The 26,239-nt window shown below is 40.8% G+C and overlaps 1 pseudogene; it reads right to left on the bottom strand.

Annotated features, from left to right (window-relative positions):
- Positions 1–927: 927 nt before the first annotated feature.
- On the bottom strand, positions 928–1,586 carry LOC129510507 (60S ribosomal protein L27a-like; annotated as a pseudogene).
- Positions 1,587–26,239: the final 24,653 nt, after the last annotated feature.

Below are 26,239 nucleotides of genomic sequence, written 5' to 3'. Positions count from 1 at the left end.
GGGTCTCCAGGATCTCGCCCTGGGCCAAAGGCAGGCGCCAAACCACTGCGCCACCCAGGGATCCCGAATTCCTTCCTTTTAAGCTGAATAATAATCCTTTTTGTGTATGTTCCCCATTTTCTTTATCCATATATCTGCTGATGGACATTTATTTGGATTGCTTCCATCTTTATGCTCTTGTGAGTAATACTGCTGTGAAAACCCATGTACGACAAATACCTCTTTGAGACCCCGTTTTCAGTCCTTTTGGGTTTATAGCCAGAAGTGGAGTTGCTTCATCATATGGCAATTCTATTTTTAATTTTTTGAGAAACCACCATCATTTTTTTCCTGGAGGCCGCACCATTTTACATTCTCACCACCTGCACAGGGGTTTCCATTGCTCCATATCCTCACCAACACTTGATTTCTGTTTTGTGAGGTGATAGCTCATTTGGGTATATTACATTTTGCTAACAGTAAGGTAAGTCATACTGAGCATCATTTCAGATTGTTGGCCGTTTTGTGTATCTTTGGAGAAACATGGAGATGCTTTGTCTATATTCTTGAGTTACTGGGTTTTTGTTGTGGAGTTGTAGGTGCTTTAAGATTCTACATAGTAGAATCATACTTATAAGATGCATGATTTGCAAATATTTTTCTTCCATGTTGTAGGTTGGCTTTTCATTATGTCAGTTGTGTCTTTTGATGCATAGAAGTTTTTAATCTGATGTCCTATTTGTTGATTTTTACTTATATTCCTCATGTTTTTGGTATTATGTCCAAGAAATATTTGCCAACTCCATGTGATGAAACTTTTCCCTTGTTTTCTTCTAAGAGTTTATAGTTTAAGGTCTTACATTTAGATCTTGGATCCATTTTAAATTCGTTTTTGTATTTTCCCCCGCTTGTTGCATTAGCGTTGCATGAACCTCCTTCTATGTGGTTTCAAGCTACCAGGTCACAGGCCCCCACCCCCCAATACTTAATCTTCTCCTCAGCTCTCTGATGAAGAATTTGGCCCTCACAGTGGCAGGATCTTTGGGGAGCTCTCCCTTCTCCAAAACTTTGCAGTAGCCTGATTGCACCACATCAGTGTTCAGAGCAGCTCCAGGCTTCCTTCTGGAAGCATCCAACCTTGCCTGCTTGCTGACCCAGGTCCACAGTTTCTCAAGGTTGGTGGTTGAGCAGAAGCCGTGGCTCCTCTGTTAGCGGTAATGCCTCATACCGACTTTTCCACGGTAACGGGTGCTACTTGTCAAACTTGTTCCTGTGGTAATGCGTGCCGCCAGCATCACCCCGGCCTCCTGGCTGCTTCCAGCCTTTGCTGATGCAGCCGTGGCCCTAGCTCCAGTGGCTCCGACGTTTCTGGGTCTTCCTCAGTCTGCATGGCATGTTGGCAGCTCAGATGAAAGCTGTTTTTGTGTGGTTTAAGGTAAGGATCGAACTTTAATTTTTTTGTGTGGGGACATCCAGTTTTCCCAACCCCATTTGTTGGAGAGACATTTTCCCAGTTGAATGGTCTTGGCACCCTTGTTGACAGTCTTGTGACCCTGGATCTGCAGGCTTATTTCTGAGCTCTCGATTCTACTCCATCGGTCTATTTATCTGTCCTTATGCCAGTACCACACTCTTGATTACTGCAACTTTGTACTTAGTTTTGAAATCAGAGACTGTGAGACCTCTAACTTTGTTTTTTCAGGTTTGCTGCATTAGTTAGCTAGGGTGACTATAATAAAGTGCCACAGACTGGGTGGCAGACGTTTATTTTCTCACAGTTCTGAAGGCTAGAAGTTTAAGGTCAGGGTGTCTGCAGGTTTGGTTTCTTAAGGGGCCTCTCTTCTTGGCTTTCAAACGGTCCCATTCTTGGTCTGTTCTCACTGGGCCTTTTCCTCTCAGTATGCACATCTCTGGTGTGTGTCTGTATCTTAATTTCCTCTTATAAGGACATCTGTAAGATTGGACGAGGGCCCACCCAAAGGCCTCATTTTAACTTAATCACCTTTTTAAAGGTCCTATCTCCAAATACAGTTATGTTCTGAGCTATGTGTGTGTGTGTGGGGGGTGGTGTTGGGGAGAAGAAAGAGCTTCAACATAGGAATTTGGGGGGTACATAATTCAGCAGAAAATAGTTACTTTGGCTATTTGGGACCTCTTGAGATCGATTCCATATGGTTTTTAGGATGGCATTTTGTATTCCTGCGGAAAATACTTTTTGGATTTTGATAAGGATCGCAATAGATCTGTAGATCACTCTGAATGGTACTGATCCTAACATCCTAACAATACTGAGCCTTCCAGTCCATGAGCACACGATGTCTTTCCATCTATTTGTGTCTTTAAAGTTTCTTCCCACAGTGTTTTGTAGTTTTCAGCATACAAGTCATTCACTTCCTTAGTTAAATTACATTCCTAAATATTTGATTCTTTTTTATGCTATTGTAAGTGGGATTGTCTTCTTTCAACTTACTTTTGGATTGTTCATTGTTAGTGTAAAGAATAGTATATTGTATAGTGATTTTTTTTTTGTCTTGATACTATTATATCCTACAACTCTGCTGAATTTGTTTATTCTACGAGGGTTTTGTTTTTGTCTTTTTCTTGAATCTTTAGGGTTTTCTCTATATAATATCATGTCCTCTGGAAACAGAGGTAATTTAACTCCCTTTCTAATTTGGGTGCCTTTTGTTTCTATTTCTTGTCTAATTGCTTTTGGCTAGGACTTCTAGTACTATGTCAAATAGAAGTGATAAAAGTTAGCATCTCTGTTTTGTTCGTGATCTTAGAGGGAAAAGCACCATTTAGTAGGATTTTAGTGATGGGCTTTTGATAGATGGTTTTGATTATGTTGAAGTAATTTCCTTCTGTTCCTAGTTGGTTTTTTAAGGGTTTTGTTGTTGTTGTTGTTGTTAAAAAGGGTACTTCATTTTGTCAAATGTGTTTTCTGCATCAGTTGAGATGATCATGGCCTTTCCCCCTTCATTCTGTCAATGTGGTATATTAATACTGATTGATTTTTCATATGTTGAATCATCCTTTCATTCCAGGAATAAATCCCACTTGGACATGTTGTATAACCCTTTCGGTGTGCTATTGCATTTTTGTTGCTAGTATTTTGTTGAGGATTTTTGTACTGATAATCATGGTCTTTCGCCTTTTGATATACAATCTTGAAATAGGTACTCTGTAGATACCCTCCATGACATGAAGAAAGTGTTTTTAATGCTTAGTTAGCTGAGTTTTTATCATGAATGGGATTTGGATTTTATCAAGTGCTTTTGTTGTATTTGTTGAAATGCATGGTTTTCTCCTTTATTCTGTTACTATAGTCAAGTACTTGACTGAATTTTGAATGTTAAACCAACTTTGCTTTCCTAGAGTGAATGCTATTTGGTCATATAATATTACCCTTTCTCTATAAAACTGGATTTGACTTACATATGTACATTCTGGAGTTTTGTATCTACATTTATTAGAGAAATTGGTCTATGTTTTTCTTTTAATATCCTTTTTAAAGGTTTTTAGATTAATGTTGTCTTGGCCTCTTAACATGAATTGTGATACTTCATACTTCTCTATTCTCAGGAGTTTTTGTAAGATTGGTTAGTTTTTCCTTAAGTATTTGAAAGTTTTTCCTTAAGTATTTGAAAGCATTTTCAAGTGAAGTTACCTGGGCCTCAAGTTTTCTTTCATGGGTAGTTTTCAGTTACAGATTCATTTTCCTGGAAGATCTTGAACTTTAAGATTTTTTCGTATTTTCTTGTTCAATTGTGTAAGATGTCTTATTTTCTTTGAGAATATGGGCACTTCATCGAAAGTTAACATTCATTGTCATAAAGATATTTCTAATTTCCTCTGGTCCTTTAAAGTGTATACTAATTTCACCTATTTCATTCCTGATAATGCTACTTTGTGCTTTCTCCACTTAAAAGGTTCCGTCTTAGAGCTTTGTCACCTGTGTTTAACCTTTCTAAAACCCCAACTCCGGTGGTGTTCATTTTGTCTATTTTGTTTGCCCCACTGCTGTTGCCTTTTGTTCTTCAACTATTCCGTCTCATGTTTTGTGGTTTGCCTTGCTATTCTTTCTCTGGCTTTAAAAAATATATATATTATTTTATTTATTTAAATTTTGAAAACTAGGTTCCACACCCAGCATGGAACTCAACTCAGGGCTTGAATTCAAACCCTAAGATCAAGAGTCAGATGCTCAACTGAGCCACACAGGCACCCTTTTCTTAGGCTTTTTAAAAGGGATTTTTTTTAATTTTCCCATTTTTAAAAATCTAAAACTACAGCCGTGTATTTCTCTGTGAATGTTGTTTAGAAATAACGAAGACCATAGTATTTATCAGTCTAAACCTTGTAAACTATGTGTAGATACCTTCATGTTTTCTTTTCTTTTTTTTTCTTAAATAAACTAATATGGGCAACCCGGGTGGCTCGGCGTTTTAGTGCCGCCTGAGACCTGGAGACCCAGGATCAAGTCCTGTACCGGGCTCCCTGCATGGAGCCTGCTTCTCCCTCTGCCTGTGTCTCTGCCTCTCTCTCTCTCTGTCTGTCATGAATAAATAAATAAAAACTTAAAAAAAATACCAAATCTTATTTAAAAAAAATAAGATAGGCTATTTCTGTTTACCGTATAGTGTTTACCGTATAGTTTATTTTTATTTTTTTTAATTTTTATTTATTTATGATAGAGAGAGAGAGAGAGAGAGAGAGGCAGAGACGCAGGCAGAGGGAGAAGCAGGCTCATGCACCGGGAGCCCGACGTGGGATTCGATCCCGAGTCTCCAGGATCGCGCCCTGGGCCAAAGGCAGGCGCTAAACTGCTGCGCCACCCAGGGATTCCAAGAAAGTGGTTTTTAAAGTGTATTCATCCTTTCTGTTTTTAACCTTTCCACCAAGGATCCACTTACCTGCTTAAGTTTCAGAACTCCTCATTTTGACAGGTTTTCCTTCTGTTCATGCCAGTAGACATTTCTGGGGTGAACGGCATGTGGTAAAGATGCCAGAATATGCTTCCATTTGAGGATACATTGCCTGAGAGACTCCTCGGTGTAGGCAAAACCAGAAGAGAATATCTTGCTGTAGAACAACTCTGATTCAGGAGACGTGGAGATGATTTGCTCACATAGAATATTGCCTGAAATAGTTTAGTTTTATAAAAAGTGAAGAAAACTCTGAAACATTAGAATTATTGTAATAAAAAATGGAAATTTTAAAATAGGGAAGGGTTTTAGACTTCTCATTACAGCATAAAATTTTGAAGCATTGATTGTGGACTGTGTCTGATAAGTTGTGTATATATGAGATTCCATACGTTCTACTAACGTCAGGGTTCCCCTGACAAGCTGACACCGGGGCAGGCCTGGAAGGTTTGACTGGTTTTCTTGACAGGAGGCCTGGGTCCCTACAGAGACAGGAATTTGCAGCCAAGGTCACTACACAAAACTGAGTCCCTCTGGGGCTCTGTTCACAGGAAGAAATCTCTACCCCACTTTCAGAAATAGAAAACAGAGGAGTTTATCAGTCAAGGCCTGGGCTCTGGTTTATCCCCTCTGCGAGTTTATAACCACATGGGTTGGTGTTTAAATTTTTACTGCCTGTGTCCTTCCATGAATATCCCCAACCAGCGATGGTAAAATCAACACGACCTTGTGAGATACCACTTCTGCGGATGGAAGAAGCAAACATACTACAAGTCTGAAAGTACACACTCCGAGCGACCTACAGGATTTAGGAGTCCAGATGTGAACAGTCTCTTAGGCATTCAGCATTATGCTATTCTAACACGTTGGAATGAGCTGTCATAGTTGCCTTTCTTTCACCTCTCCATCTCACGCTCATCTGCAGTGGATACCATCTTCGTGCGGTATGATCTCCTGGCCATAGTTATTACCCCAGGAATGGGTGCGTGACCCAAGCCAAGGTCGGCCATGTCTTCCTTGGGAATTTGAACTAAAAAGAAATCTCATCTAGTCATGTGATGGATAATTTAAAGAGTTCAGATCCTTTGGCTTTTATAAATTTGGTCATGTAACCCTGCCGCCAGAGAAAAAAGTACAGAAAACCAGAGGGAGTAGAGACAAGAAACTATCTTCCAGTCTAGCTGCATTCCTTACCTGCCAGTTCTGTGCCATACATTCTATTATTGAGTCTCTCCCTCTGCCCCCCACTCTTTTTTTTTCCTTTTTAGCTAAAGCTGTAGTTAATTTTGTTACTTGCATCCCCAAAAGAAATCAAGCTAATACAACAACAGAGCCTCATTGTTTTGTGTGTTCCCAGAGATTAGATATCTCTGTTTTGATGGAATGTTTGATAGAAGAAATATTCCAGATCTGACGATCAAATGCTACAGTTTCATTTTTCCATAAACACTCTGTTCATTCTCATTTGAGTAGAAATACCTAATAATTATGGCACCATTATTTTGTGGGTTTTATAAGTTTTAGCTATCACACTATCCGAGAGAGCTTTAAGAATGAAAAAAAATGCATTTCTTTAGGCAAAATGGAGAATGGCAACATCACATATCACATTTACTGTTTTGCAGGTGAGGTTTGCTCTCCAGCTCAAATTACTCTTTTTCACATGAACAGAAGATTGGTTGAGTGATAGTTCTTATTTCAAGAAGGAACAGTCTGACTGAAAAGCTATTCAGAAGCAAAAATGCTCTCCTCAAAGTATTTTTGTGTTCCGTAGAATGTTATTCATTTAATATTCACCTTTGAATATTGAAATTCCTTTTGACTCATTAAATACATTCTGTCACCAAATAGAAGACCAGCTTTAAGAATTTAACAATTCATGAGGATCTATTTATAATTTCATGTTTCTGCTTTAGGGGAATAGTTATGTACAGGATGTTAGAATGGAACATTCCACGCCTCAGCTTCAGCCGAGGTGCTGTTCTATGAATATCAAGATACCAAGTGGAGTGAGAACATTGCAAATTCTGTAAAAGAAGTGTGAAGCGATCTATTCCACAACTCTGTATCTGTCTGACAGACCAAGGATCAGAGAAGAGGTCAGATTGCCCTTTGGGAACAGGAGAAGAGAGTTCTTTGGAGACCTCTTGCCATCCGTGGGGAAGGAGGAGAGTGCTACCTTCTTTATCTCAAGTCTGGTGGGAGGGACTTCCATGAAGAGACCAGGGAAGGCTGCTATGTGTTCTTTGAAACAGAAGCAAAATGAATTGGGGTCCAACTATCCCTAACCCCTGAAAAACATAGAAGACAGGATGTCATAGGTAGAAGATCCCCCCAAAGGTATCTACATCTTAATCCCTGGAACTAGTGAATATGTTACCCCACTTGGCACATAGGACTTTGCGAGGGTGGTTAAGGGTTTTGAGGTGGTGAGATTATCCCGGATAACCAGGTGGACCCAGTGGTATCACAAGGATCCTTTGAAGAAGGCGGCAAGATGGTCAGCCAGAGGTGATGCCATAATGGAAGAGGAGGTCAGAGCAGTGTGGCATGAGCCAAGGAGTGCAGGTAGCCTCCAGGTAGAAAGGCAGGAAGTCGGTTCTCTCTGTTTCTTCAGTGACCTTAGAAGCAGTGCAGCTCTAGTGGCTCCTTGGTTTTTAGCTCAGTGAAGCTGATTTTGGACATCTCATCTCCTGAACTAAAAAATAATAACTGTGTGATAATTTGCTGCCACGTAATAGGAAACTAATATACAGGTTGTTGCTTTGATGACAGGCTCAGAGTGCGGTTGCTGTGATATAGGTTGACAGGCACACACTGTGGGGAAATGGAAGGGTATTTTCTATGGATCAAACGTGGACCTCACAGGAGACATTGCTGGCGAGAGATTTTCACGAGGCCTGTCCAGTACTGTCCTCTGTGGGAGCAGGGAGTCTCAGCCAGAAAAGTCTGGAAATGGGCCATAGACTTTCTGTTGTTAAGGAGGGAATTCCAAATGACCATATGCCTCCATCTGTGTCAGCAGAGTTGGGTCCAGAGAGCTCAATGCCAACATATGACTGTTCTAGTTCAAGTAAAACCTTTCTTACCCCTGACCCCTAGCATGTCAGTTATGATGGAAGCGAAAGCCACGTGTAGATAGATGGGGGAGAGGAGACGCAGCAGTGGAGTAGCTGGCCGCCCTCTCTTTCCCATGACAGACTGGGAACTATAGTATTACCAGCAACCTGGAAGAAAGTAGAAGATTTGACATTAAAGCAAATGCACAGCTTTATTATTTTGAACTGTAATTTCTAGTTACCTAGTCAAGATTTTAAGGGTATCAGGAGACCATAGAACCTTCTGGGGTTTTTCTCTTTCTCACAAAATAAAGCATAAGTGCATAGGAGCCAAACTACATTTACATCTTCTAAATCTTATGGAAGTTTTCAAATGTAAAAAAATTAGAAGTAGTAGTATAATGAACCCCCTTGCTATGAATTAAATTATGTTCAATTCATAAAATTCCCAAATCCATCTGTTGAAGCCCTCACCTTCAATGTGACTCTATTTAGAAATGGGGCTTTTGGGATGCAATTAAGGTTAAATGACGTCAAGTCCTAATCTCTCAGGATTGTAAGAAGGTGAAGAGAGTGATCTCTTGCCACGCAGGAAGACCACGTGAGGACACAGGTGACCACCCGCAAGTCAGAAAGAGGGCTCTCCCCAGCAGTCAACCATGCTGGCACCCTCATCTCAGACTTCCAGCCTCCAGGATTGTGCGAAAATAAATAGCTGTTGTGTAAACCAGCCATCTGTGGTATTTTACTATGACAGCCCAAGCAGGGGGCCCCTGGGTGGCTCAGTCGGTTAAGCGTCTCCTCCTGCTCAGGTGCTGATCCCGGAGTCCTGGGATCAAGCCCCGTATCGGGCTCCTGCTTCTCTCCCTACCTGTGCTCACTGTGTGTGTGTGTGTGTGTGTGTGTGTGTATGTGTGTGCGTCAAATAAATAAATAAAATCATTTTTTAATAACTGACAGCCCCAGCAGGTGAATGCACCCTCCGTCCATACCCTGTAGTCAGCAAGCCTCCGTCACCTGTTCCTCTCCCTTCTCCCATGCGCCAGCTCTAGGTATCACTGTGTAGGAAATCAGCCCACAATTTCGTGGCTTCATGCAGGCATCATCCCCCATGATTCTGGGGTTGGGCGGGCATGCCTTCTGGTCGGAGACAGCTGGGCTTATCCCAGTGGTCGGCTGTCAGCCTGGTTGCGGCCGGCTGGTGCAGGAGAGCGTCCGGCGGCCTCATCCTTTGCTCTGCATGTCCTCCCATCTGTCAGCGGGCTGGCTCTGGATCCTCACGCCGTGGTCCCAGGGTGCCGGAGAGTGTGAAGAGAAAATAAACTCCAGTGCCCAAGCGCTTTTCACACCTTTGCTTCTGACGCATTCGCTGAGTTTCTCCTAAACCCTAAACCATGTGGGCAAGCCCATGTGCAGGGACCTAAGTGCGGGCCGTCTCCGAGGGGCCGAGCTGCAGTCACACCTCACAGGAGGGAGCCCACAGGGTGGGGAGGGTTTGTGACCGGTTCTGCAATCAACAGGTGATGGGAGGTGCTTCCTGAGCTATGATTGCCTGAGGACTTCGATTTGAATGTGGTACATTCAAAGGCTGGATAACACATTAGCAGCTGGGAATTGGCAGTGGGACAAAGCAGAACAAGACTGACAGGGAGAGAAGGAACAGTTTCTAATTGTTTAATTGACATACAGAAGAGCAATACATCGTTATGGAGTGATCTTGCCAACTTGCTAAATTTACATGGCAATTATGGTGACTTTCTTGTAGATTCTTTAGGATTTCCTATATATCGGGCAGCCCAGGTGGCTCAGCGGTTTAGTGCTGCCTTCGGCCCAGGGCCTGATCCTGGAGTCCCGGGATCAGGTCCCACATCAGGCTCCCTGCATGAAGCCTGCTTCTCCTTCTGCCTGTGTCTCTGCCTCTCTGTTTCTCATGAGTAAATAAATAAAATCTTAAAAAAAAAAGATTTCCTATATATCATGATCGAATATATAAAATATAACATGATCATATTACCTGCAAGTAAGGGCATTTTTCATTCTCTCTAATCTCTCTAATGTGTTTTATTTCATTTTCTTGAAGCCATTTCCAGTCTGAAAGGAAAAACATTTGTTCTTTTGCCATTAACTATGAGTTAGGTAGAGGGTTTTCATAGATGCCTTTTATTAACTCAAAGCTATTCCTTTCTATCTTAAAATAGAGTCTTTGTTCACCATCGTTAGACATCATTTCTTCTTCCCTAAGTGTAAGCAATTTTGGAGCTATAGATTTATCTTTTAAATTCTACGTTAGCTGGATCCCCTCAATTTTAATTTTCATTTTTAGTCATTTTGGAATATTCTCTAATTTTCTTCATCATTTCTTTGACCCATGTGGTGTTTGGAAGTATGTTGGAAGATTTTTCAGATGTGATTATTATTATGGATTCCCTAATCCAATTCTTTTGTTATCAGAGAACATGCTTCATAAGTCTTTAGGCCTTATCAATTTGATACTTGTGTTATGTCCAGCCTTTGATTTTTCTTGTTGAATGTTTGGTGACCACGTGTAAAGAATGTACATTTTATTGTTGGTGGATAGAATGGTCTATAAATGTCAGATCAGTTAGATTGACAGTGTTACTAAGGATGTCTGTTCTTATTTGTCTATTTGTTCTATTGGTCATGGAGGGATATCGAAATCTCTAGTGATAACATTTAGTCTATTTACTTTCTGATCTGTCATTTTTTTCTTCACATATTTGAAACTCTGTAATTAAGTGCATATATAAACTTAGAAATATTGTGCCTGTTGATTTTATTATAAAATATTTGTCTATTTTAAGATTTCTATCATTGGTTTCAGCAACTTCATTCTGATGTGTTTGGTGTGGTATTGTCTATACATTTATTGATCTTGTTTATTGTTTTTATCAAATTTGTAAAATCAGACTGTTTCTTTGATTTTGCCTTACAGATAAATTAGCACGATGTTGTCCAGAAATCACTGAAGTTCTTTCATTTTTTGTCTGTGTTACTCTCTGTACTTCAGTTTGGATAGTTTCTATTTCTCTATCTTCAAGTTCACCAATCTCTTCTTCTAAAGTATCTAATCTCTATTAAACCCATCCAGTTTTTCACTTCAGATATTGCATATTCCATCTCCAGGACTTCATGTGGCCTTTCTTTGTGTTTTTCCTTATGTATATGTTTTACTTTAAAATAAAATACAGTAGGTCTCTTAAGTCCTTGTCTGATAGTACCATTCACTGTCCTTTCTAGTGTCTTCTATTATTGACTGACGTTTTCCCCTTCATTCCGGTGACATTTTCCTGCTTCAGTCTATTGATTTTAATTGAAGGATGTACATTGTTGTTAAGTGTTGGATTTTGTTGTCTTAAGGAGCACTGGAGTTATTTTTTTTTTCTGAAAGACACTTGGGGATTTGCTTGATCCTTTAGAGGCTGGTATTTCAGGATTTGTGGAGTGTGGACTTCACCAGGAGACTGGGTTTTCCCATACCGCTTAGCAGTAACCCTCAGGTCTCTATTCTGGGTGGGTACTCTGGCCTCCCTGCTGTGCCTGGATAAAACTCAAACCCCTCTCAGTTCAGTGTAAGAGCTCTTACACTTTCTCAATTGCTCTTTCCTGACTTGCTGAAATTTCACCTCCTGCATGCACAATTTAGTATTTAATTATAGCCTGGAGCAGATCTCCATGCACATTCCTGGGGCTCTTTGTATGGTGCTCTCACTTCTGCTTATTTTCTACAAGTGAAACTTCATGGCTCCACTGAGTGCCTGTCTTTTTCCTTCGTGGACTCTGTGACCCTCCTGAGCTCTGCTTGGAGTTCTCTTTTCCAGCAGTCGATAAAGTGCTTCCAGGCAGAAAGTTGGGGTGACTATATCATCCTTCAAGATGTTGCCCTTCCTTTAGAGACTGTCCTTTGCTGCATAATCTCTAATGTCCACAGACAGTTTCACGTGTTTTGTCCATTCCTCTACTTCTTTACTGTGTGTGGATGAATCTGATCTCAGTTACTCCAGCATTGCTGGAAGTGAAGCCCCCCACTCCATTAGATTTTATTTAACTTACAATGTCGTTTGTTAACTCCTTCTAGAGGTAACCAAGGTATGTCAGGCTGTTTGCTCAAAATATATTTTCTATTCATGAAATGCAAATTTTATCAACTCTTTAGAAAAATAGGAGAACTAATTGTGATAAAGCTACAGCTCTTAAGGTAACAACAGAGTTGTTAGTAGCTATTAAGAATGTTTCTCAGTTAAAGAGACAAAACCGTATAATTAAGACCATTAGATCGGTTGAGGGAGCATTGTTGTGCATCTCTGCAATTTTGTTCTCTTCCGAATTTGGCAGAACTTTTTTTCATTGTCCATACCTTGTAATAATGTCATTGATTTTCATCATTTTTTAAAGGTTGAATTTGATTATATTTTGTAGAACCATTAATTCTTGGTTCACATGGCTTGTAGAAAGCCTTATTTTTCTGGATCAATTTTTCTAATTTGAAGTGATACAGATTTCTCCTTTCCTTTCTTTAGCTTTTTTTAAAGACCCTGCAGGGACATTGATTTGGAATTAATTCATTTATTTAGAGAAATCAAAGAGCCTGCCAGAAATTCTGTTTCTTTTCATGTTTAGTATAGAAATCCTGTTTTTATGGAGTTTGACAATAAATGAAAATATAAAAGGCTAGAGTTTCTGGACAGGCAACAAGAATCTTTAGAGTTAAAGGAACCGATATTATTGCAGATTAAAAAAAACAAATACAAGCCAAAGAAAAGGCTAAGCGTACCACACTCTGTGCTTACTGTCATACCCATTCCTGACATCTAATACCCAACAGAAATTTCTTGGTGAACTGACCATAATAATACCTTTTACACTGCTGTCACTAGCATGGACCCAATCATCCAGGAACAATCAGCATCAGAACCAGAAACAAATTCAGCCAAGAATCACGTCTAGTGGTGTCTAATTACTCAGTTACCTAACATGTGACCCAGTACAAAGAAATCTCTCTGGAAGAATTATGGATGTGGCTTTTGGAGTATAAAATGAACCCAACTAATTTTCATAGGACACACACATAATTTTTAAGAAAATTATGCAAGGAAAGATACTTCCAGCTTGGACTGAAAAGGACAGAGACAGTTGAAAATAAGAAAAGACCTCTAGGATTCCAACCTTCATGGCTAAAAAGGAACCTCAGAAACATTTGTCTTCTGGGAAAATGGGGCGTTTCTTATTATAAAGGAAGTCTATTTTAGAGGGAGACGATGAGATCAAAAGGTCCACAAAGAGTAACCTCTCCCAGGAAGAAGATCTAGACTCCATCCAAGGAATATTTCTGGCTTCCTGCTTTTTCTCTTTTGAATGGGAGTATCCACTATGGTTGTCCAATACTGGCCTCAGCAATGCATTTTCATTGAAAGGAGGTAGATAAGTTTGTCTTTTTAGTTCACCAGGTCTCTGGACCCAGAGAAACTATTCTTGACAGTTTGAATCCAAATAGCCTCATCTGCATCTGGACCTGATATAGATCACGAGATGGTGCTATATTTGTGTGGTTTGCAGCCACTTCCTTGGACAGTTACGGTATCATTAGCTGGCCCAGGGTAGGGGTGGCCTCTAGGGCCACCCAAGTGTGTGGATACTGGAAGGGAAAGACGGTTTGAAGTGTGCAGAGCCAGAAGCTGGACTGCAGAGTCTTTCAGTGATCAGATTGGAATCAGAGGTTTCAGTTTTCGTTGATGCCTGGTCAAAATGGCAATTCTTTCCCATCTGGAATACTTCTTCAAAGCATACAATTATAAACACACGATGCATTTTTCTTACCTTGGTGAGAATTGTATGAAATTGAACTGACTAGAATTCCTGTGTTTGTGGTGCAGAAATCTTTACCGGTTCTATAAATAGAACATTCATCTCTTAAGTTTCGTGTTTTGTACATTTCAGATTATCAAATGCTGCCTAACGTTGAAATTACCAACGATGGATTGTGAAGCTAAAAGGAACTTTTCTAAATTCTTGATAGTAAAATACAAATTTTGATAATCCATATTAGAGGAAATTATTTTTCTATTCTCCCTATACAAATAGATAATTATAGACTATTGTGTGAAGAAGTAATCAAAATACAGGGTCATGGGACACCTGGGTGGCTCAGTGGTTGAGTATCTGCCTTTGGCCCAGGGTATGATCCCGGTGTCCTGAGGTCGAGTCCCACATCGAGCTCCCCAGGGGGAGTCTGCTTCTCCCTCTGCCTGTGTCTCTGCCTCTCTCTCTGTCTCTCATGAATAAATAAATAAAATATTAAAAATATATATGGTGTGAAACATATAGGAAAATAGTATTATGAAGGTTTGGTGGGATTTAATACCATTACTTTTCTGGATTTTGTGGCATTTGTGGAGATTGACAGGTTTTAAAAATATGTATATTTTATTCATTCTAAATAAATACTAATGTTATTTCTTTGAAATCTCAGATTCCACAAACTTGGATATTTCCCTGGATATGTGACTAATAATCTCTGGTTGGTAGAACAGGGCCAGAAGGATATATATGTGTGATATCAGAGACACATTGTTCAACACATGTTCTTTCTTCTTTCGCTCTGAACTGGAATGAGGCCTTGGTGGTACTGTGATGGTTAATTTTGTGTGTCAACTTGACAGGGCCATAGGGTGCCCAGATACTTGGTTAAACATCATTCTGAGTGTGTCTGTGAGGGTGTTTTTGGATGAGATTAATATTTGAATCAGTAGACTGAGTAAAGCAGATTGATTTTCCCAAGGTGGGGGTGGGTGGGGTTTATCTAATCCATTGAAGGCTTGAATTCAGAACAAAAACACAAGACAAGAGAAAAGGTGGTCTGGGATGCCTGGGTGGCTCAGTGGTCGAGCGACTGCCTTTGGCTCATGTCGTGATCCCGGGGTCCTGGGATCGAGTCCTGCATCAGCCTTCCAGAGGGAGCCTGCTTCTCCCTCTGCCTGTGTCTCTGCCTCTCTCAGTGTGTCTCTCATGAATAAATAAATAAAATCTTTTTAAAAAAGAGAGAGAAGTCTGTCTTCGAACTGGAACACAGACTTTGTCCTACTTTGGAACTCAGTTTTGGACTAGAACTTAGACCATCAGCTCACCCAGTTGTCAGGCCCCTCGACTTGATTGGAACCATACCATTGACTCTGCTGGTCTTCCTCAGCTTGCTGACTGTATAGATCCTGGGACTTCTCAGCCTCTGTAATGATGTGAGCCTTTTCCTTATAATAACTTGCTCTCACTAAATGAGTTATAAAATAATGCTTTTATCCTTGAGGAGTTAATATTTTAATGAGGGAGAAGAGATATTCATAGTTATAATTCTCCAAATGGCAGTTCTAATAAGCATAGTATTAATAGCGGTTAATTAAATTTTAGAGAGAAATGGGCAGTGTTTCATGAAGCAAGTAAAAAGTCATACAAAAGTTACTTCTGAAATGCCTGAGTGGCTCAGTGGTTGAGCATCTGCCTTTGGCTCAGTTCATGATCTTGAGGCCTGGGATCGAGTCCCACATCAGGTTCCCTGCAGGGAGCCTCCCTCTGCCTGTGTCTCTGCCTATCTCTCTGTGTCTCTCATGAATAAATTTTAAAAATCTTTATTAAAAAAAAGTTAGTTACTTCTATATAGATCTGGAATGCATTGAATTGTTTGTACCAGGATCACATTGGAATCTTCTTTCACCCTGGGCACAGGGAGGCTCCGGGCAGAAGGCTTCTCTGTGAGGTGTGGAAAACTGCTGTTAAGTGATAACTTAAGTTATTAATAACTCTCACAGTTTTGAGGGTTAGAAACCTGAAAATCAAGATGTCATCAGGACAATGCCCCCTCTGAAGCCTCCAGAAGACTCTTCCTGGCTTTTCTGACTTCTGGTAGCTGTAGGCATTCCTTGGCTCATGGCCACACAACCCTAATGGTCTCTGCCGGCATCTTTACGTGGCGTTCTTCTCCCTGTGTGTCTCTCCGTCTTCACATAGAGCTCTCCTTCTTCGCTCTGTGCTTTCTTTTCTTAAAAGGACACAAAAGGCGCACTGGATCAGAGCCCACTCTAATCAAGTTCCCTTTTGTTCACTGATACGTTCTTCATTCTCTTCCTCTGACTTTCCTTATCTTCATTCTTTTCTACCTGTTTGCACCATGTGTTCTACTTCTGGTTAGCCCCAGATTAGGGAAGCCCTTCATTACTGTGTCAGTTATAGTTTCAGGACCATTGATTTTGATATCACAGACTCAGAGGTACTGGACTGGGAGCCCCTGAACTTCTGGGATCATGCCTTGTTCATGGTATAGTAAGGAAGTAAGTTCTGGTAGCCAGAACTTACTTCACCTTTTGCAGTCTTATTTTAATCATCCATCAGATGGACACCATAATAATGGGACATATACCTGCTAAGGACCATTGATAAGTGTTAACCCCTTAGTATCTTAATGTTCCTTGTTAGTCACTACCTACTAAGCACTCGAATGAAAGAACAAATGAGTGCCTCAATGTAAACCAGCTATCCAGGAGTCAGAGGTTGTGATTTCCAGAGCCAGACGGATTTCTAGACATTGGTACAGTGGCGTATAATGGCGGGTGAAGTTTGCTTGCACAACAAAGGCTTAATAAAGTACGAAATGAACTTGGATAAGAGTGAAAAGAAGTTCAAATGGATGAGAAGATTATAAGGCAACAAGTAACAACCAGCTGCTGTAAGTCATAGCTGTCTTCAATTCTGAGGAATAGAAGACTCTGGATGAATCAGAGTTGGGTATATTGATTTCCAACTTTAAAGAACGAGAAGCTTCCTTACACTGTCAGGCTTACCCACTCTTAGAAGGCAACGCAAAGCCAAGTCCCAACTGGTCAACCAGTAGAAATACAATGGAGCCACTTTTAGAGTTTGACAGTTTGTTACAAATAACAGGAAGAAGAATAAGGCAGAGAGGTGAGCTGTTGTCGTATACACCAAAAAGGATGACACCCAAACAAGGGGCAATGATTGCAAGACTAGTCATGTGATGCCCTGTTGCTGACTTGCCTTTGCTTCCTCAGAACCCAGGAGAGGATAAACTGTCTCATAACCTCCTCGTAAGGAGATAGAGAAGTGGGTGGGAGAGAGCTTCCCAGCAGCTCCTTCAAGACCATCCACCCTTTCTGCGCTTCAGGGTGGTGTTCCACCAGGACTCGGATAAGCTGCCATTCAAGCTTTGTTTATACAGATACCTGCATGGTCACCAGGGTGGACCAATTCCCTTATACTCATCAGTCAATTTGGGTGGACCTAAACAAAGCTCGGAAACAGATCACTGATGAGCAAGAAGATGATTTGTGAACATCTAAAGAGATAATGAGCTGATGGTGTGATGCTAACAAAATAAAATTTGATATAAATGAATGTGCCCTCATGACTTTGGTTCTAGGAAACTGACCTTCCCATTAGGTGAAAATGGGACCTGGCTTAGCAGAAATCTCCAAAGGAAAGACTCATGAGTCAGACTCATTGGGTTTTACTGGATAACTTATTGTGATCTGAGAGCCAGAAGAGAAAGTGCACTGTTTGCTTTTAGTATTAGGTTGTATGTTTCCAACCCCATGGAAGTGGTAGGCTTAGTGTTAACCCACGTGCAGGGACACACAGTTTAGGTTCAAGAGACTGAAAGCCCTTTAAAAAAGTAAGGGTTTCTTAGGCTAGAGGAGAATCAAGATGGATTATTATCATTAGTATTAAGTAAACCCCTACTGTGTGCTGGATATCCTGTTAAGTGCTTTACATGGATTATGAATTAAAGCCTCATAATACCATATCGAATAATTACCATTATTCTCATTTTCCGTATGAGGCAGTGAGAATTCTACAAGGGTCAATGGCTACCCTTAGACATCGTGCTAACTAGTGCCTAAGTGGGGGATGTGAACCCAGGACTAACCCCAAGTCCACACTCCTGACCAGTACTGTGATACCTCACTGTAGTTTTCCAATATTTGAAAGGATTTAATGCTTGAAATTGTGCTCCCCCCAATTCACATGTCAAAGCCCTAATCCCCAATGTGACTATATTTGGAAATAAGGTATTTAAACAGGTAATTAAAATGAAATGAGGTTATAAGGGTGGGGGTCTAATCCAGTGGGACTCAGGTCTGCGTAAGAAGAGGCGCTGATACGCTCGCCTGCCGAGGAAAGAGCACGAGAGGACCCGGTGAGAAGGCGGCATCTGCAAGCCAAGGACAGAGAGCTCGCTGTATTGTGTGCTGTTACGGCGGCCCAGCAAACTACAGATGTTGGATCTGTTTGGTATCCAAAAGGTATTGAACTGAGGGCACGAGATAGGGGGGCCCCTGCCGACGAGGACTCCAAGGAATAGCTCCAAACTGGAATCTGCAGAGAAGATACCTTTGCACTCGATAATGGGAGGAACTTTCTAAGGAGTCTCCCAGAAATGTGTTTTTTCGGTTGCCTTGACTTAGAGCCTCTCTGCCTGCAATACAATTCCAGTGTGTAGCCTGGATGACCCTTTTTTGAGTGATGTTGACAGATTTCAGTGCTCAGCAGTTGGTTGGACTAGATAATCTTTAAAGTCTCACTAATCTCTCTTCCTTGTACTCATTGAGCTTTAAAAAAAAAAAGTTGTTTTTTTTTTTTAATGATCTTTGATTTACAGAAAAGTTGCAAGGATAGTACAGAGGGTTACTTTATACTGACAGCCAGTTTTCCTTCACGTTAATATCTTACTTCACTGTGGATATTTGTCACAACTAATGAACCAATATTCCACTGAGCTCTTGAACCTTTTTTTTTTTTAGAAAAAATGACAAGTTTGTCTTTAGCTTAATCAAAGTGAAGTGTTTATTTGCTCTGAAAATAACTATCGAAAATACAAATATTGGTTCTGAGAACTCTTAACTGAGCAAAGAAATCTCAAGGAAAAAGCAAAAAATTACCCCCCAAATTTCACGCAAGTGGGCAGAACAAAAGCTTTAGAGACTTGGGAATGGTTAGAAATCTCAAAAATAGGGGGATCCCTGGGTGGTTCAGCAGTTTAGTGCCTGCCTTGGGCCCAGGGTGAGATACCGGAGTCCTGGGATCGAGTCCCGTGTCAGGCTCCCGGCATGGAGCCCACTTCTCCCTCTGCCTGTGTCTCTGCCTCTCTCTCCTCTCTCTAGGACTATCGTGAATAAATAATAAAAAAAATTAAAAAAAAAATCTCAAAAATAGCTAATAGTGTAGAATTTAGGAAATTGGATATGTGTCTGAGGGGGGATAAAAAACAAGGTAGCTGCTCTGAAGCCCTGTGATTGACCAGAATGTAGCTGGAATGAGCCGAAGATTAAAGCAGGATGCAGGAACCCAGAGAGTCGCTTCCATTCTTGTTGGGTCTGGTTTGTTTTGGTTTGGTCTGGTCTGGTTTGGTTAATACAGTAACCTTAATGGGAAAGCCAGATCTTATTTTGCTTTCTTTGTACTTAAGATAACAAGGTTTCTTCCCCTGCTTTTTAAGGGAGCTAAAATACAGAAATTCCTTCTCACTGGCCTCCAAAGCTTCCCAGACATACTTTTGAGTGCCGATGTTTGACCCTGAGCCCTTTGGTTCCACACATGGGGCCACGGACCCACAGGAACTGCCATTTCCATGGTGCGCGTACAATAAAGATTTTTGTCAGGGCACCACTTCCTGAGACAAGAGGTTCTTGTGGCGGAAGCACAAGAGGGAACTACCTGACTCTTCTTAGCACTGTTGATGAATTGCGAGTTTTTAGGGTAAAAAAAAAAAAAAAACTATACAATGAAAATATATAGAAAGATTTCATCCTGTGGTTTGTTTTCCTGGGAAATTATCAGTGGAAAAATGGATTGAGGGGCACCTGGGTGGCTCAGTCGGTTAAGCGTCTGCCTTCAGCTGAGGTCATGATCCCAGGGTTCTGGGATGGAACCACAGGTTGGGCTCCCTGCTCCTTGGGGAGTCTGCTTCTCCCTCCCCCTCTGCCTGCTGCTCCCCCTGCCTGTGTGTAGTGCTCTCTCTCTTCCTCTCTCTCTCTCTCTCTCTAATAAATACATAATATTTTTTTAAAAAAAAATTGGATTGAAAACAGTTATCAACTAATGGTCTATAGGTCTTGGCATGTTGAAGACCTTTCATTTTCCTAAACCCACTTAAAAAAAAAAGTACTCTGTAAAATTCCAAGCTTTCCAAAGATACTAAAAATGTATTTTTCCACTACAAACTGCAACCCCAGCAAGTAGATCTTGATGCAACTCTGTGTCACAAAAGAACCAACATGGTAACATAAACTAAGCTCGTAAAACCCACACAGAAGAGGGAATGGTATGTTTAAATAGCAGCATCCATTTGGGCGTCGGATTATGTAATGCATACTGAAAAAGTGAAACCTTCTGCCGATTGTTGGAAACCGTTTTAGACATCATTCCGTTTGGCAGCCCTTCTTATCTTGTGAAAAAGCGAGGCTGCCTCTGTCATCTTCACTTTGTCATAACAAAGATGGTATTTGTCCCCATACTGTCATAACTGGACATGGGAGCGTGTTCGCCAAGTCAGAGGAGAAACAGATTTTAATTCTACACAGATCTGTGTAGTAGCTAAGAAGAGTTGGAACAACCACTGTTACAGATGAATAATTGGCAAAGACCTTAATGAGTGATTACAGATTGTATAAAAATATTTTTTAAATTAGTAGATGCCTGAATCAACGTTAACACCCATGAGACAAGAAGGGGGATCAGCAGATTCCATTAAAACTAAGACAATAGGACAAAAACGTTACCCCTCATCTCCCCTGGATATAATTTTTGTTAGTCTTTGCATGAGGAGGGATTAGATGTTAATAACTGCTCCTGACAATTTGCTGTCGATGTGTTTGCCTGATGCACGTAGTAAATTGGTATTCACCATTGAGTAAATAGCAAATACTTCATTCTATATTCCAGGTTCAGTTTCAGCGGATCCTTGCGTTGGTTTTCTGAAATCCCAAGTCACTGAATTCTTGGATGGAGGTTAAGGGTGGTAACTCAAGTGGGTTGTCACAAACTGACCGTTCAGCCATTGGCTGTGGACCAAACCAGGTACAAGGCCTCCTCTCCAGGTGCTGCCGAGCAAAGGATGCCCGTCTTCAGGACGTAGACCTACATTGCCCTGAGGTAGTCTGTCTCCGATCGGTGTGTCTCAGAGTGTGGTGGGCGGATCATCAGTGTCAGAATTCCCAGAGGGACTTATTTACAACACAGGTTCTGGGGCCATGCCCAGCCCAGACCTCATGAGTCAGAATTTCTGGGAATGTACAGGAATCTTTATTTCCGAGACACAGTTGTCACTTTGAATGAGTGAAAACTGCTGTCTTAGATATTGTCAACATGCAGGGGAATGGACTCTATGTAGAAATTCTCTGAGAAACCAGAAGGTCATTACCCGTGTTTCATATTTCCTCAGTAATGCCTCTATTTATTTGTATCGATAGATGATTCTCTAGGAAGGCTTCATTTGGATGTTGGGAATATTTGCAGTCTGTGTATGGAGATAACTGTAATTAGCTACCTCAGAACCCACATGACATAACCATGTGTATCTGCAGATGATTTTCGGATTCCTCAGGCAACGTGTAAAGTAGTTATATGAAAACTTAATTAAAATCATACAATTGAGACAGACCTATTTTATCAATTTCCACATTTCTCTATGTACCTAAGAACCACCTACATGCTCCCATGGCAGGTCATATGTGGTTTTGTAAACCATCCATGTAAACTAGTTAATTTTCACTCTACTTCAAATCCAACAGATAATATCCTCAATGTTGCATCCATGAAGCATCCACAATTACACTTCGTACTTTTATAGCTGGACAAACACGGGGACCTTAAAGAACGTTGATTTGCGTGAAATAATCTTCCTTGACAGGGTAATAATAATAAAAAAAATAATGTCTATTTTTGAAATATCCAACAGTGATGGTGGTTTATTTTGGAGAAGCGTTATTTTGGCAAAGCGAAGAACATTGTATCGCAGAAGTATGGTGTGGTGATTACAAGTGTAGACTCTGGAACAGGACAGGCCAGACCCAGAATTCAGTTCTACCATTTCTTAGCAGAGTTATCTCGGACAAAATATTTAACTGTTCTGTGCTTCAGTAGAATGGCAAAAAATAATTGCGCCTGTCTCATTGGTTTGTGGCTGATTACATAAGTCATATACATAAAGGCTGAGACCAACCAGTGTCTGGTAGGTAATAAGCACTCAACGTCAACCATTATTATTATTACCCTATTTGATAACATGCCAGAATTATGCCTCAGGTCATTCATCTGTTTTTGGTATATTTTTCTACTCCTTTTTGCTCTCACCAGAATCTTGAGGTTTCTTTTTTTAAAAATTGAGATATAATTGACGTACCATTATACTAGTTTCAAGTGTACCACTGAATAATTTGATATGTGTATATGTTGCAAAAGGACCACCACAGTAAGTTTAGTTAAACATCCATCACCATACGTAGTTGCAATTTTTTTCTTGTTTGTGAGAACTTGTTTCCAGATCCACTTTCCCAGCTACTTTCAAATATGCAGTATCCTATAATCAATCGCAGTCCCTATGCTGCACATTACATCCCCATGACTTAGAAGTGCGTAGCTTCTGACCTCTTCACCCATTTGCCCACCTTACACTCCCCGTTTCTAATAACCACCAGTCTTTTTTTCTGTATCTCTTAAGGGTTTTTCCCCTCTCTCATCTCACACAATGCTGAAATTAAAAAAAAAAAAAAAACCTATTGACTTGAATTCTAAACAAAGATTCTTGGGTCTGTTTTTGTCCTGTTTTATTTTTCTTGTAGACCATAAGGTTGAGGGCTTGGGGCTGGAGAAAGAGGAAAGGAAAGGCAGGGTGGCGACTTTGGAAGGAGATAACTGGAAGAAGGAACTAGGAATCCCCAAAGGAGGAGGGGAAGGAAAGGCCCTTCATCTGGAAATGACCCATGACACACACACACCCTCGAGTGCGGACACCTGCCAGCGGCCCTCGCATGGAGAGTCAAGCCGCCCTCCAGCAGTCCTGCACACCTGGAAGCCTCTGCTAAAGGGCTGGGGAACCTGGTCATCCTGAGTGGATCTGGGAGCTTGAAGGGAGAACTGCTTAGAGCCAGCGGAGAATTTCCCTAAGAATGGAGCAGAGGGCAAACAATTGCTGTTGGAGTTCAAATACGTGAATCTAGCAATGCAACGGGAAAAGGCTAAACTGCAAAAAGGTCAAGCTAGCGTTTGGGTGATTTTAATTTCCACGTTCTGAAATTGCAGGAATTACACAACCACATTATTTAATTACAGAGTCAAGTTTTGAGTGTAGTTAAAAAAAAATCGGTTCCTTCTCCAATAATTCTTGCTAGCAATTTTAATATGTCCCCTCTTTAAATGAATCATTTTCCTTTAACTTGTAACCAAAACAGCTTTTTAAAAAAATCTTGCAAATTACTTTCTCATGACATAAATCTCCTCAACCTCCCTCCACCAGGTACTATGTCTCATAGCTTTTATTTGCATTTTCCAAAATTACGGATGACCTTGACTGTACAAATCTCATTTATTGTTTCCCTTGACTTCTTAGAAGTATTTGGCACCAAATTCTTGGTCCACTTTCTTGAAATGATCTTCCCTTAATTTCACAATATTGCAATATGCTAATTTCTCTTCCTTTTAATTTGTGACATCTTAGGAGTCATCCTTGGCCTCAAGAAACTTACAGTGTAGTGCCAAGGCCAACATTTTGGCAGACCCTTGCTAGCGATTGGCCCAGTCTCAGTGCACAGAACTCTTCTTCCCAGCCATTTACTTCTACACATCTGTTAGTACGCAGGTGTACCGCCAGGCAGTGCCCTTTACACAGCAAAATAATGCACTATGGGAGCATGGGCAGAGGGGAAGTAATCCTAATGGAGATAAGGGAGGTTTATACAGGAGATGACGCTTGGGATGGATGCCTAAGGATGAAGAAATTTCAACACAAAGAAGTGGAGAAAAGATTCCACATGGATGAGCTCCTCAAGCAGTGACGCAGACATAAAAAGATACTATTCTTCGTTGTCCTGGGATGAAGAACTGTCACCAGGATAAAGCAAAAGGCGTGAACTCTAGTAGATCGGTGGGGACAGGGCGCACGTAGATCGTGGGTGAATGCTGTGGACCCCGGACCGTTTTACGTAGATAATACAAAGGGGGCCGTTACAATTCACAGACGCAAGAGTGTCCCTGTTAGAGGTGTGTTTTAGAAAAAGAAACTCCAGTGTCCGTGTGGAGAACATGTTAGTGGGAAGTGGAGACTAGTGGTGGGATCTCTGTTTATTTTTTTTTTTTAATGTATCTCATTCAGCATCCGTCATACATTGCTTTCTTGGATTACTTATCTTTTCTGTGCTAAAAATGCGTACGCCTTGCCCTCCGAGATAAGCTATTTAAGGCAGGGGCCACGTCTTGTTTTTCTCGTAAGCATGCTACATAGCCTACACGGAAGGTATCGCCCTGCCTTGAACGTTATCATAATTTCCACTCCTGTTAACATCTGCCGAGCACTAATGCAAAGTCGATTGCATGTGGCGTCTCATTTAATCTTTGTAATATGGTTGTCCCCATTTTATACATGTGCAAACAGGGATTTAGAGAATTTCGTCGTTTGCTCCAAGTCATATACTTGGTAGCCAGCAGAGCCGGGATTCAAAACAAGTTCTTTGTGATTCCAAAGTTACCAACAACGTTGTTAGATGGACTCTCCATGGTGGCCAGTCGGTGAATACTCTTGAGTGATTGGATAAATAAAAATGGTGAATCACAGAATAAATTCTTCTTGGTTTGAGTTGATCTCTATAGGCAGTTAAATTTATCTGTTCATACTAGGAAGATATATCCAGTGTTTGAATTGTGCAAGTTTGTCTATCCCATATTTTCAGACAATAAAGTTAACGATGACGGCACAAGACATTACTTATATGAATAAACGTCATTAAGGAACCAGATAGTAAATAACGTCAGTCCTCTATCCGGGTTCTGTAATATCTCTTTCCACTGTTCTGTGGGGTCTGCAGAATCCAGTGTACTTTTATTCCCATCATTCGTAAGCTCTAGCAATTTGGGGGAGGACCTCCTTCCTTTAACTGGAGCCTTCTTTCAACGCGGGAATATATGCTGCCCCCGGGTTAATCCCTTGGCCATGTTCTTTGCCAATGGATTTTCAGAGCCCTGCTTCCTCGACTCAGGTTAGAACAACTCTCAGGTGATCATTTCTAACGTCCCCTGCGGGATTAGGCTGCGTGAGATTTCACTTGGGATCATACCTTTATCTGGCTTCCTGCTCTTTGTCCTTTTTCCTTCAGTCCTTCAGCCTTCCGTTGGTTTTACTTACGAGCATTTCCTTGATAAATTCCTTGCATGTGAACCTTCGTCTCAGGATCTGCCTCTGGGAAAGTTGACTTAGGACAAAATACACATTAAAATCTAATGAGTATGCTCATGTTTTTCCCTTTCTTTTTGTTGTTTAACATGGTGTGTATCCCTTTCTAATTCATTGTAGGTTGGAAAGAGCCCATGACCGACATTACACGCAGTGTCGTATTAGGACGCCTTCCGTTATTCTGTGACTTTGCATGAAATTTGATTTGACATTTGATACTTTTTGTAGCAAGCCATGCAGGAAAGTTTTCTGCTGAATGTAGTCATGTATAAAAGTGCAGCTTATATGTGTTCGTTGTATGGAAACTAGAAATTGCCCTAAAAATTCCACTATTGAATTTTCAGGAGTTTGAAATTCTAAGTTCTTAAGTTGTATTCCAAATATAGCCAATGTGCTTTTTAAAAATGGGTACATTTTGAATTCACACGGTTCCGATAATTCTGTTTCTTTCAGCATTATGAGCAAAACATTGATATGTTTTCTTCCTTCATTGCTCAAGCTGCGCATTTTATTTCCTCCAGCAGGACCATGGGTAAGCAAATCATTCCAAATTTAGCACATTGGAAATGTCTCATGTTTAAATCATAGATGTTTTTATGGGTCGTGTGCCTTTTGCTAACTCTATCTCCCACTTTGCTCCAGGTAATATTCTGAATAATGGCAGTTTCTTCTGCATCCAGACTGGTGATGGTGTTCAACCCTCAAAATGGCCAGGTCATAATAAATAGACTTTAAGGACAGCTCAGTGGTGCTCATGATCTGTAAAGTAACTGACCCCTCTTCCCTCCAGCCTTAGATTGTAAGTGATT

Source organism: Nyctereutes procyonoides, unplaced genomic scaffold (genome assembly GCF_905146905.1).
Source record: "Nyctereutes procyonoides isolate TBG_1078 unplaced genomic scaffold, NYPRO_anot_genome, whole genome shotgun sequence".
NCBI classification, from domain to species: domain Eukaryota; kingdom Metazoa; phylum Chordata; class Mammalia; order Carnivora; family Canidae; genus Nyctereutes; species Nyctereutes procyonoides.
Note: the sequence above shows the minus strand (reverse complement) of the source record. Positions and strands in the feature narration are given on the sequence as shown.